Source organism: Zophobas morio, unplaced genomic scaffold (genome assembly GCF_036711695.1).
Source record: "Zophobas morio isolate AGI-343-1 ecotype UQ-CSIRO unplaced genomic scaffold, CSIRO_AGI_Zmor_V1 ptg000010l, whole genome shotgun sequence".
Classification (NCBI taxonomy): domain Eukaryota; kingdom Metazoa; phylum Arthropoda; class Insecta; order Coleoptera; family Tenebrionidae; genus Zophobas; species Zophobas morio.
The window spans coordinates 5651309-5665799 of record NW_026972115.1 but is presented as its reverse complement, the minus strand read 5'-3'; the positions used below and the strand labels follow the sequence as shown (position 1 = coordinate 5665799).

Here is a 14491-nt window from a genome sequence, read left to right as displayed (position 1 = left end):
CGAAAGTGCTAAATACGGGAGCGTCGCGATTCCAGGTGCTAGCACAGGTGGGCAAACCGGAAATTTAGCCGGGCGAAATCCGGTTAATGTAGGCAATTATCGGAGTTGGAGTTAAAGGAGGACGGGGAATGTGAGGCGGTTTCTGTTCAACGGGAGGTGTTGATCTTATTTAGACAAAATTTTTTAAAAAGATAAATTCGGACAATGTTGAATTAAGCCTCGTGGGGCTAATGTCTGTCATTTTTCTGCATTAGTGCATTGTGTGATTTCTGGCTTCTGTTTTCTATTACCGCCGTCAAACTGGAGCTTTAGCCTGATTTATTGTGCTTTTTCTGGACTTCCGATTTCATATTTTGCATTCTTGTTTGCGGTGAACTTTGAAAATAACGATAATTTCTTCCCGACTTTTTTATTACTGTGCTTTTTTCTTTCCTGAAGAAGAATCCGGGCTTAAAAATTGTCTCCAAAGCTTTTTCTCATTTTTTCATTATACTACTTATCGGAAAGTGACACCGTTCCGTTTATAATTGTCTCAAACTGAAATGAATGCTGATTACCGCCTGAAAATCAACCATCGCGACCAAAAATGTCTAAGGAATCGAACGGTGTAAAGCTCAAAGCGGTGCTTTTTCCCGTTCCAGAGCTATTAAATTCATTTTATTTTTTCGATATCACCCTATTTTTTTTATTTTGGCACGGAGCTTACTAAAATTTCGCTTATTTACTAATTCGAATTTCTAGAACAAGAAATTGCTATCGAAAAGGGTCTTTGAAGCCTCTTGATTTTTTTCAGAATTTTTTCCTTATACCTACTGAAAAATGATGTCCTTCAATTTGTGCTCTCCTTAAACTTAAACTAGCTCGGATTTCGGCCTGAAAATCAACTATCGCGAACAAAAAATTCCAAGAAATCGATTGGTGTGAAGCTCAAAGCTCTAAGCCTGACTCTTTCGGAGTTATGAGCTCGTAATTCCAAAAAAAATTTTTCGTATTCCAAAAAATGCTGTTCGTATGAAAATCGGACAGATATCTTGTAATTGATTTTAGAAACGGATGCAGCGATGCAAAATTATCTAATGGTCTAATTTTGAAGTCGGTCTGAAGATTTTTATTTTTTGTCAAATTTTTGTTTTATTGAAAACTTCTCTAATTCGGGCATGTCCCCTTAATTTTCTTATTCGGGCATGGAATTTCCTCAAATTTGGTTTATTTACTAATTCGAGTCTCTGGAACAAGAATTTGATCTCAAAAGAGATCGTTTGAACCTCTTAATTTTTTCAGATTTTTTCGGAATTTGTTGCTTATTATACCTATTGGAAAATGACGTCATTCAACTTACGCCCTTCTCAAACTGAAACTAACCCCGATTTCGGCTTAAAAATTTACTATCGCGAACAAAAAAATCCAAGGAATCTATTGGTGTAAACCTCAAAGCTCTAAGCCTGACTCTTCCGGAGTTATGAACTCGTAAATTCAAAAAAAAAATTTTCGTATTCCAAAAAATGCTGCTCGTATGAAAATCAGACAGATATATTGTAATTGATTTTATAAATGGATTCAGCGATGCAAAATTATCTAATGAGCTAATTTTGAAGTCGGTCTATGTATTTTTATTTTTTGTTAAATTTTAGTTTTATTGAAAATTTCTCTAATTCGGACAAGTCCTCCTAATTTTCTTATTCGGGCACGGAACTTCTTGAAATTTGGTTTATTTACTAATTCGAGTCTCTGGAACAAGAATTTGATCTCAGAAGAGATCGTTGGAACGTCTTAATTTTTTTCAGATTTTTTCAGAATTTGTTGCTTATTATACCTATTGGAAAATGACGTCCTTCAATTTATGCGCTTCTCAAACTGAAACTAATCCCGATTTCGGCTTGAAAATTTACCACCGCAAACAAAAAATTCCAAGGAATCGACTGGTGGAAAGCTCAAAGCTGTAGGCCTGACTGTTCCGGAGTTATGAGCTCGTAAATCCAAAAAAAAAAAATTTTAGTATTCCAAAAAATGATGATCGTATGAAAAACGGACAGATATCTTGTAATTGATTTTAGAAATGGATTCAGCGATGCAAAATTATCTCATGGTCTAATTTTGAAGTCGGTATAAGTTTTTTTATTTTTTGTTTTATTGCAAATTTCTCTAATTTGGACAAATCCTCCTAATTTTCTTATTCGTTCACGGAACTTCTCGAAATTTGGTTTATTTACTAACTCGAGTCTCTGGAAAAAGAATTTGATCTCAAAAGACATCGTTGGAACCTCTTAATTTTTTTCAGATTTTTTCAGAATTTGTTGCTTATTATACCTATTGGAAAATGACGTCATTCAATTTATGCCCTTCTCAAACTGAAACTAACCCCGATTTCAGCTTGAAAATCAACTGACGCGAACAAAAAATTCCAAGAAATCCATTGATGTAAAGTTCAAAGCTCTAGGCTTTACCGTTCCGAAGTTATGAGCTCGTAAATCCAAAAAAAAATTTTTTCGTATTCCAAAAAATGCTGATCGTATGAGAATCGAACAGATGTCTTGTAAGGGATTTCAGAAATGAATTTGGCGATGTAAAATTATCTAAGATGTCTAAGAATCTAATTTTGAAGTAGATCTGAAGATTTTAATTTTTTGCCAAATTTTTGTTTCGTTGCAAATTTCCCTAATTCGAGCGAATTTCCTAATTTTCTTATTCGGGCACGGAACTTCCTGAAATTTGGTTTACTTATTAATTCAAGTCTCTGTAACAAGAATTTTATCTCAGAAGATATTGTTGAATCCTCTTAGTTTTTTTCAGATTTTTTCAGGATTTGTTCCTTATTATACCTATTGGAAAATGACGTCATTCAATTTATACCCTTCTCAAACTGAAACTAACCCCGATTTCGGCTTGAAAATCAACTGACGCGAACAAAAAATTCCAAGAAATCGATTGATGTAAAGTTCAAAGCTCTAGGCTTTACCGTTCCGAAGTTATGAGCTCGTAAATCCAAAAAAAAATTTTTCGTATTCCAAAAAATGCTGATCTTATGAAAATCGGACAGATGTCTTGTGAGGGATTTCAGTAATAAATTTGGCGATGTAAAATTATCTAAGATGTCTAAGAACCTAATTTTGAAGTCGATCTGAAGATTTTAATTTTTTGCCAAATTTTTGTTTCGTTGCAAATTTCCCTAATTCGAGCGAATCCTCCTAATTTTCTTATTCGGGCACGGAACTTCCTGAAATTTGGTTTACTTATTAATTCAAGTCTCTGTAACAAGAATTTTATCTCAGAAGATATTGTTGAATCCTCTTAATTTTTTTCTGATTTTTTCAGGATTTGTTCCTTATATTATCTATTGGAAAATGACGTCATTCAATTTATGCCCTTCTCAAACTGAAACTAACCCCGATTTCAGCTTGAAAATCAACTGACGCGAACAAAAAATTCCAAGAAATCCATTGATGTAAAGTTCAAAGCTCTAGGCTTTACCGTTCCGAAGTTATGAGCTCGTAAATCCAAAAAAAATTTTTTTCGTATTCCAAAAAATGCTGATCGTATGAAAATCGAACAGATGTCTTGTAAGGGATTTCAGAAATGAATTTGGCGATGTAAAATTATCTAAGATGTCTAAGAACCTAATTTTGAAGTCGATCTGAAGATTTTAATTTTTTGCCAAATTTTTGTTTCGTTGCAAATTTCCCTAATTCGAGCGAATCCTCCTAATTTTCTTATTCGGGCACGGAACTTCCTGAAATTTGGTTTACTTATTAATTCAAGTCTCTGTAACAAGAATTTTATCTCAGAAGATATTGTTGAATCCTCTTAATTTTTTTCAGATTTTTTCAGGATTTGTTCCTTATTATACCTATTGGAAAATGACGTCATTCAATTTATGCCCTTCTCAAACTGAAACTAACCCCGATTTCGGCTTGAAAATCAACTGGCGCGAACAAAAAATTCCAAGAAATCAATTGATGTAAAGTTCAAAGCTCTAGGTTTTACCGTTCCGAAGTTATGAGCTCGTAAATCCAAAAAAAATTTTCGTATTCCAAAAAATACTGATCGTATGACCATCGGACAGATATCTTGTAATTAATTTTAGAAATGGATTCAGCGATGCAAAATTATCTAATCGTCTAATTTTGAAGTCGGTCTAAGTATTTTTATTTTTTGTTAAATTTTTGTTTCATTGCAAATTTCTCTAATTCGGACAAGTCCTCCTAATTTTCTTATTATGGCACGGAACTTCTTGAAATTTGGTTTATTTACTAATTCAAGTCTCTGTAACAAGAATTTGATCTCAAAAGAGATCGTTGAAATCTCTTAATTTTTTTCACATTTTTTCAGAATTTGTTCCTTATTATACCTATTCGAAAATGACGTCCTTCAATTTATGCCCTTTTCAAACTGAAACTAACCCCGATTTCGGCTTGAAAATTTACTACCGCGAACAAAAAAATCCAATGAATCTGTTGGTGTAAAGCTCAAAGCTCTAGGCCTGACTGTTCCGAAGTTAGGAGCTCGTAAATATATACAAAAAAAAAATTTTTCGTACTTCAAAAATGCTGATCGTATAAAAATCGGACAGATATCTTGTAACTGATTGCAGAAATGGATTTAGCGTTGCAAAATTGTCCTAGAACCTAATTTTGAAGTCGATCTAAAGAGTTTCAATTTTTGACATATTTTTGCTTCATTGCAAATTTCTTTAATTTGGCCATGTCCCACTAATTTTGTTATTAAGACACAGAACTTCCCGAAATTTCGTTTATTTACTAATTCGAATCTCGGTAACAAGAATTTGGTCTTAGTAAAGTTCGTTGAAACCTCTTGATTTTTTTCAGATTTTTTCAGAATTTTTTCCTTGTTGTACCTAATGGAAAATGACGTTTTTCAATTTATGCCCTTCTCAAACTGAAACTAACTCCGATTTCGGCCTGAAAATCAACTGACGCGAACAAAAAAATCTACGGAGTCGATTGGTGTAAAGCTCAAAGCTGTAGACCTGACTGTTCCGGAGTTATGAGCTCGTAAATCCAAAAAAAAATTTTTCGTACTCCAAAAAATGCTTTTGAAATGAAAATCTGAGAGATATCTTGTAATTGATTTTAGAAATGGATTTAGCGTTGCAAAATTATCTAAGAACGTAATTTTCAAGCCGATCTGAAAATTTTTATTTTTTGCCAAATTTTTGGTTCGGTGTTAATTTCTCTAATTCAGGCATGTCCTAATTTTCTTATTCGGGCACGGAACTTCCTGAAATTTGGTTTACTTACTAATTCAAGTCTCTGTAACAAGAATTAGATCTCAGAAGGGATCGTTGGAAGCTCTTAATTTTTTTCAGATTTTTTCAGAATTTGTTCCTTATTGGAAAATGACGTCCTTCAATTTATGCCCTTCTCAAACTGAAAGTAACCCCGATTTCGACTCAAAAATCAACTGGCGCGAACAAAAAAATCCAAGGAATCGATTGGTGTAAATCTCAAAACTCTAGGTTTGACTGTTCCGGAGTTATGAGCTCGTAAATCCAAAAAAAATTTTTCGTATTCCAAAAAATTCTCATCGTATGAAAAATCGTACAGATATCTTGTAATTGATTTTAGAAATGGATTTAGCGATGCAAAATTATCTAATGGTCTAATTTTGAAGTCGGTCTAAAGATTTTTATTTTTTGCCAAATTTTTGTTTTATTGCAAATTTCTAATTCGTACATGTCCCCTTAATTTTTTTATTCGGGCATGGAATTTCCTGAAATTTGATGTATTTACTAATTCGACTCTCTGGAACAAGAATTTGATCTCAGAAGAGATCGTTGGAACCTCTTAATTTTTTTCAGATTTTTTCAAAAATTTTGTTAATGTACCCATTAAAAACTGACACCCTTGAATTTATGTCCTTCTCAAACTGAAACTAACTCCGATTTCGGCTTAAAAATCAACTGTCGCGAACAAAAAATTCCAACAAATCGATCAGTGTAAAGTTCAAAGCTCTAGGTTTAATCGTTCCGAAGTTATGAGCTCGTAAATTCGAAAAAAAATTGTTTTTGTTGTTCCGATAAAAATCGTCCAACTTAAACTAGTGTCTACTTTTACCTAAACCGCCTCACAAAATATTGTTACTAGAAAGACAGTTCCATTCCAGCTCTCAGCACCATTTCCGACGTCTTCAAATAAAATTTCCTCCGCGAAAAATAATAACATTCATAAAATGGAAAAGAAATAATCAAATTGGCTTGTTGAAAATCCTGCTGAACGCTAAATTATTTGCTTCCAAACCGAGCGTTTGAAAGCTAGTATTATATTTGGATTACTTTTCTTGAATAAATATTGAGAAGTGAATAAATTTACATTAAGAAAGTCTGCATTCCGTGTTGTTCTTTTGAGGAATAAAGGAATAAGAATTAATAAAATCTTCCTAATTTATCTTTTGTTTCGCAAGGGTCACTTAGGTAGAATAAAGTAAAATCAGATTTAGCGCTCTGTAGCGAGCGTTTCAGAATTTTTCCGTGCCAAAGTTAAAACAAAATCGATGATGACGTCACACTCCCGATCCGAGCGTAGTCCATGCATAGATTAAACCTGTTGGAGCGTCTTCATCAAATTCCGCTCCCGAATCTCTTATCTCTTATCGAATTTGTTCCAGCCGCCGTACACCCTTATTGTAAATGTGTGACGAAGCCTCATGACGTCACGCCGCTAATGCGCCCACTTGTCGTTTCCTCACTCATGGCAGTCCACCCCACCGGACGCGACTGTTTAGCGATTACGCTTTAATCTACAATCACGAAAACGCAAGCTCGTCACACTAGGTCGGCCGCATTCAAGCGCGAAAAACGCAACAATAACCCTCCAATTAAAATAGGAGTAGTGTTTTTTAATTATAACGAAGTGTACACCACCCGTCGACGCGATTTTTAAGTATTTATTCGGCGTGGAGGAATTGTAGATTCGCGTCATGTACCCAGATGAAAAAGAGGCTGATGGCGTCGGAGGGAGAATTATAAGTGGTGCGGAGAGTTAAGTAGATAAAAGGGAACGAAGTATAAAATGCATGTAGAAACGGAAGCACGTTAAAACTCGGCGGATTTGGAGCGACTTTCCTCTTCCACGTCACTTCTTCGCGCCGTCATATTATCGCAAACCGATAAGAGAGCTCGCAGAAAGATGCTCGGCGGTGGAGATGCGACCGTAAGGAATTATGACGACTTGGGCACTGAGAGGATTCTCAGGTAGAGCATAGCAGAGAATTGCTTGGTTAACGGTCCCCGTTAATTTTTGAGCGCGGCGCGACCCTCTCCGGGACAAATGGGTTTTTGTCGAGGCGCAGCCTCCTGCGTGCCGCCCCTGAAGAAGGAGATATTGATGGCATAATTAAGCGCCGATTTCGAGATACATATCGCTTGTTTAATAGCAGTCGTTGTCGTTGTGCAGATGCCGCCCATAGACTCATTTGCTAATGCCTATTATGAATAATAGAAGAGGATGGGAAGTCACGTGGCCCCTAATTGATTGCGTCACGAACCAGCTCCTCCACCAATTCTAACCTGCAACTAATGAGCTAACCGTGGCAGCAAACAGGGCGATTTGTTCGTGAGGGGCAGGGGCGGGGTCATGAATATGAATGCGAAGAACTCTAATAAGCGAAAAAAAAGACACCGCATTTATTTGGAAATTCATCAAACATAATATTATATAATCCACTAAAATATATTCAGGTTATTAACAAACATTGACGTAAAATTTCATTTAAATTATCGGTTTATTTAGAAAATCAGCGCCGAATTCCCCAATAAACCAATGAACGTTTGAACCTAGAGTTTAAATAATGGATTCTAAAAGCGGAATAATGTAGTAAAATGGAATTGATCGTTGAAACGGCAATAAAACTACAACCATTAATTTATCATCATCACAACATAATTGCTGAACACATTAAAAATTAATAATCTATTAATTAATACCGTTGTTTTATGAAGGCCCGAATTCCACATAAATTATGATAATTTTCCACACCATGTGCACGTTTGCGGATCGATAATTTTCGCTCTCCTGGTGGCTACGCCACTGGCCGCCCCCTACGCCAACCCGGTCCTAGTTATCCAGGGCCGTTCTGACGCAATTTCCAGCGGCCACCGAACCGGACGGACCGTCAAGCCTAGACCATCCAACAGCTAATGTCCATTAGGACGTCGAGACGTAGAGGCAATGCCCGCCGACAATTAACCTGGTTAGCAGGACTTAAACGAGAGTACACTTAGTCCAGTTTATCTCTACACTAATCCTTCTAATTCTGATTGATGCGTAATTGAATAAAGCTCTCTTCCCAGACGGACGGACGAACCGCCAAGAAATGGACTGCTGCCCCAATCGATAAGCGGGGCGCAGGGCCGGAGTCGGTTTTTGCTCTGAGCGGGCTTTATTACATCTCGCCAGGAAACACAACATATTTGATAAGCGGGTTTAGCTCTCCTTCTCCCTTTCTTTCACATAATCTAATCCCATTTTCGCCAAATTCCCTCCCTAAATAGAATGTTTCCGACTGCTCCGCCGGGTTCATGAAGAATGCATAACAATTCCGGACGCTCTTCGATAAAACACGATCGCGGCGAAAAATTCGTTTTATGAATTTATTGTTTTCGAAGGCGAAATTGAGTTAGTTCGGGCAACAATACCTGTCGTGTCGGTATTGTCGGACATATGACGCTCGAGGGTGAGTACAACGTTGCCATGCAACGGATGGGTGTCCGCGTGACTCAGGACGTCCATTGGGATGGACATGGACGCCTGATGAATGGCAGAGGACGCGGGCTGTGCGTGCGTGATAGGAGAAGGTTCGGGATGACTTGCACAATCTTGGATTATACATGCCGGTCGGGGGGCGCACCTGAGCCGAATCTCTAACCCGGGGGCGGTGGAAGAAGCCCAGGAAACACAGTTATATTGCAACAGTGTTAATGCAAGTTAACAGTTGTTCCATGTTGCATCACATAGTGCGCACATCTGCGTTCCCTCTACCGTGTAATGTAATGAACATAGTACGAGTTTTGGTACTGACTACATACTGACTGTGAGATACTGATACGTGCTTGGTTGTAATATTTTCAAAAATAAATTTATAACAACTGCATTTATTGCAATAAAAAAAAATAGTTTTCATGATATTTATTGTTTTTGTCGCCGTCATTCTAGAATTTTCCCACTGACCCAGCCACAAATAAGTTGTATAGCAAATTCGTTGGAAAGTATTTTCTTTAATACACGTCCCACATTTTCTTGTTCCCATTATCATCATCTATCTGGAACGACAGCAGTTCCTGAAATAAGAAGAAGTGTATGGTTTTATGTGACTATTATGTCATTTACCAAAATCAGTCTTACCTTAGCAAGTACTAGCCCCGCCCACCCACCCTCTCTTTTCTTGGAATGTATGTGATTTGCCAAAATCAGTCTTATCTTAACAACTACTAAAATGCTCTTCTTATTCTAAGGACTAATTTTCTTTTTAATTGTTCAGTTTGGTTTCCATTTTCATTAAGATCAGATAAAATGAATCATTGAATTAAAGGCAGGGTGGGTGGGTGGGGTTAATTCTTGTTCTTCTGAAGAATACAACTGGAGCTGTTAAAAAAAGAGATAACCGTATATCTTTTGTTATACTATTTATTTTAAGATTTATTTCTTATTTCACCAGAAACAAATGAAAGAAGGGGTGGGTGGGCGGGGCTAAGTTTAACTTTTCCTGCAGAGTTTTTTTTTAGCAAGCAATTGCCCCGCCCATTTTCCTTCTCTTCACGACAACATTATTGTTTTATTAGAGTCTTAGGCAAACCATTGGTAAAAAAATAGATAAACTTATGGTTATATCAAAATAACAAATACTTAAATAAATGTATACAAATTATTATTTATTTTTACAATAGTTAATCGTGACTTTGTTTTAAATTTGTCAAAATAGAATTCAATTCTCATTTAATAGTAAATAAAATAAGTCAGTGAAATGGAGGAAGAAAAGTATTTAAGTTGATTACTACAAAAATTTACCATTTTAGACATGTTTTAAGTTTCTTGTTGCCGAAATAAGTTTACAGATATTAAGAAAAAAAAAACAAAATTTAGCCCCGCCCACCCACCCTATCTCAATTGTGATGATTTTTTTTATTCATCGTGAGACGAGAGGGCGGAACTTAAGTGCAAAATCCTCATTTCTCTACGAGAAATGTTTTTAAGTATCGTGTTGTTCAAAGAATACTATGTATAATTGTGTACATATTAAGAAAAATAAAGGCAAAGATTAGGCCCCACCCATACCCGCCCCGATCTCAATTCTCAATTGTGATGAATCTTGCATTCGTTGTCAGATCGAGGGGCGGGGCTTAATTGCAAGATCCATAGTTGTATAGAAGGATATACCATTTTAAACATGTTTTGAGTTTCTTGTCCTGAAAAGACGCCTACGTATATTAACAAAGCAAGGACAATATAAGCCCCGCCCACCCACCCTATCTCAATTGTGATGATTTTTTTTATTGGTCGTGAGCCAACGGGGCGAAATTTAAGTGCAAAATCCTCATTTCTCTACGAGAAATGTTTTTGAGCATCGTGTTGTTCAAAGCATACTATGTATAATTGTATACATATTAAGACAAATAAAGCCAAAAATTAGGCCCCACCCATATCTGCGCCTATCTCAATTGACAATTGTAATAAATTTTTCATTCGTTGTGAGATCGAGGGGCGGGCCTTAATTGCAAGATCCATATTTGTATGGAAGAAGTTACCATTTTAAACATGTTTTTAGTTTCTTATCCTGAAAAGACGACTACGTATATTAAGAAAACTGGGAAAATATAAGCCCCTCCCACCCACCCTATCTCAACTGTGATGATTTTTTTTTAATTGTCGAGAGCTAAAGCAGCGAAATTTAATTGCAAAATCCTTATTATTTCTCTAAAAGAAATTACCATGTAAGACATGTTTTTGAGTATCGTATTACTCAAAGAATACTAAGTATATTAAGAAAAAATTAAACCCAAAGATTAAGCGACGCCCATACTTGCCCTGCCATATTTTCTTTCAAAAATTTATCATTTTAAATGTGTTTTACGTATCTTAGAATAAAAAAATCATCACAATCGAGATGGGGTGGGTGGGTGGGGTTTATATTTTGTATTTTTTCTTAAGGTACATGGTATTCTTTGAACAACACGATACTCAAAAATATGTTTTTAATTTCTTGTAAACAAATAAGTATTTTGCAGTTTAGCTTCGCCCCCTTGATTCACGGCGAATAAAAAAAATCATCACAATTGAGACAGGGCGGGTGGGCGGGCTGACATTTTGCCTGTTTGTTTTAATATATGTAGACTTCTTTTCACAACATGAAACTTAAAATATGTTTAAAATGAAAATTTGTGTAAGGAATATCGATTTGGCCATTAGGCTCCACCCCATAATTATAAAATCCATATTTTCTTGCAAAAATGTACCATTTTGACCATGTTTTAAGTTTCTTGTTATGAAAATATGGCTATGTATATTAAGAAAAAAAAGGCAAAATAAAGCCCCGCCCACCCGCCCTGTCTCAATTCTGATGATTTTTTTTATTCGTTGTCAGATCGAGGGACGGGGCATAATTGCAAGATCCATATTTGTATGAAAGGATTTACCATTTTAAACATGTTTTAAGTTTCTTGTCCTGAAAAGACGACTACGTATATTAAAAAAAACAGGGATAATATAAGCCCCGCCCACCCACCCTACCTCAATTGTAATGATTTTTTTTATTGGTCGTGAGCCAAGGGGGCGAAATTTAAGTGCAAAATCCTCATTTCTCTACGAGAAATGTTTTTGCGCATCGTGTTGTTCAAAGAATACTATGTATAATTGTATACATATTAAGAAAAATAAAGCCAAAGATAGACCACACCCATACCCGCCCCTATTCCAATTCTCAATTGTGATGAATTTTTCATTCGTTGTCAGATCGGGGGGCTGGGCTTAATTGCAAGATCCATATTTCCATGGAAGGATTTACCATTTTAAACATGTTTTAAGTTTCTTGTCCTGAAAATACGACTATGTATATGAAGAAAACAGGGAAAATATAAGCCCCGCCCACCCACCCTACCTCAATTGGGATGATTTTTTTTAATTGTCGAAAGCTAACGCAGCGAAATTTAATTGCAAAATGCTTATTATTTCTCTACAAGAAATTACCATGTAACGCATGTTTTTGAGTATCGTATTATTCAAAGAACACTACGAATATTAAGAAAAAATTAAAGCCAAAAATTAAACCCCGCCCATACCTGCCCTGCCATATTTCCTTACAAAAATGTATCATTTTAAATGTGTTTTAAGTGTCTTTGGATAAAAAAATCATCACAATCGAGATGGGGTGGGTGGGCGGGGTTCATATTTTGTCTTTTCATAAGGTACATAATATTCTTTGAACAACACCATGCTCAAAAATCTGTTTTTAATTTCTTGTAAAGAAATAAGTATTTTGCAGTTAAGCTTCGCCCCATTGTTTAACGGCGAATAAAAAAATCATTACAATTGAGATCGGGCGGGTGGGCGGGCTCACATTTTGTCTTTTTTTTTTAATGTGTGTAGACTTCTTCATGAAACTTAAAATATGTTTAAAATGAAAATTTGTGTAAGAAAATATCGATTTTGCAATTAGTCTCCATGCCATAATTGTAAAATCCATATTTCCTTGCAAAAATGTACCATTTTAACCATGTTTTCAGTTTCTCGTTATGAAAGGATGGCTATGTATATTAAGAAAAAAAAGGCAAAATATAAGCCCCGCCCACCAGCCCTGTCTCAATTCTGATGATTTTTTTTATTCGTTGTTAAACCGAGGGGCGGAGCCTAATTGAAAAATCGATACTTTCCTACAAAAAAGGGCAAAATGTAAGTCCTTGTAATTATAATACCTAATCTTGTTGATTTAAACGTCGGGAACTATCTTTAACTATGCATAAGTACTAACAGAAAGCTAGAGTGTTTTCAAAAATAATTATTAGAAATTATTAGAACGGAAAAAACTGATCTTTGGTGTATTTCTAATAAATCTGTTGTCTATTTTGCTCTGAATATAATTATGCATTACAAAGGCTTTAAGGAATACGACGACCTACATCTAATTGACCATATAATTTTTAATGATAAATTTCAAATAATGCCATAGTAGTTTTCTCACAATACTTAAAACATAATTCTAATCTCAAATTCGCCATTTGATATTCTGAGTATTTTATTGTTGAAAAAAGACTATATATATGTTACGAATAGAAAATCAACGGATAAGCCCCACCCACCCGCCCCATCTTAAATGTGGTTAATTTTTTTATTCGTCGTGAGACGGGGGGCCTAGCTTAAATTAAGAGTCCATATTTCTCTACAAGAAATTACCATCTAGAATATGCTTTAAGTATCATGTTGTTGAAAGAAAAGTACACATACTAAGGAAAAAAAAACAAAAATAAGCCCCGCCCACCCGCCCGATCTCATTTGTGACGAATTTTTTATTGGGTATGAGATCGAAGGGCGGAGCTTAATTGCAAAGTCCGTATGTTTGAGGCATGATCGTATTGCAGAAAATAGACTATTTTGAGAAAAAATAAGGAATGAATATACTTACTCCCTCAAAAGCAAAAGGAGATCGACAGAAGAAGAAAAAAACTACACAAGAATAAAAATTTTTGTATTTACAATGTGACTTTTCTGTAAATTTGTAGCGTAAATCGGTAGATCTGGCAACACTGGTGACAGAGCTGGGCATAATTCTAACCTCAAATTAACCGCCACATACTAGATGTAGTACCGAAATTTAAAAAAGTCTACAATACTATGTAATATCTGGGTATATGTTTAAACCAGTGCAGATTTTTTTTAAGACTTATCATCTTTTCTTTATGAATATACTATTTACCTGCAACGCAAACATAAATAATAAATATAAAATATAACTATAGTGGACGTCGTTGCGTGCTAATACCAGCTTAAAAATTCTGGGGATTTTGTTGCGGTTGCACAAATTGATCACCACTATTGTGTTCACTGAGCGAATCGAATCCATTTTAATGGAAAAAATGCGCGCAGAATTTTTCATATGTGCAAATACAAAATCGCGATTTACACTAAATATTATTCCACAAATACACAGACTCTTTGTAATTATTAAATCGCCACGTTTTTGCGTAGTTTTACCCTTGTTTCGATGCAACAGCAAATCCACGCTTCGTGTTCATTTCATTTTATGGATGTGCACGCTATGAAATTTAAATCAGATATTTCAATTAACTTTAATTTGGTTTCGGGGCAGACGCAAAAATTGAGCTCAAATAATTGTTTTTACTCGATGAGTAATTTTAATAAATATCGGCGCAGAATTAGGTTTTAACTAAATTAACAGCCGGGTTAACGCTGGGTGGAATCAATCCTCGAAATATCGGCGTCACAAACACCGGCAAAGAATTCGGTATTGCTGTATCCAGTGCGAAGAA

The 14491-nt window shown here is 35.5% G+C and overlaps 1 protein-coding gene across 1 annotated transcript in view; it reads left to right on the top strand.

Moving 5' to 3' along the window:
* Positions 1 to 14491, top strand: part of LOC135126003 (uncharacterized) — a 196615-nt gene that overhangs the window by 20598 nt on the left and 161526 nt on the right. The gene's annotated exons all lie outside the window — the stretch shown is intronic.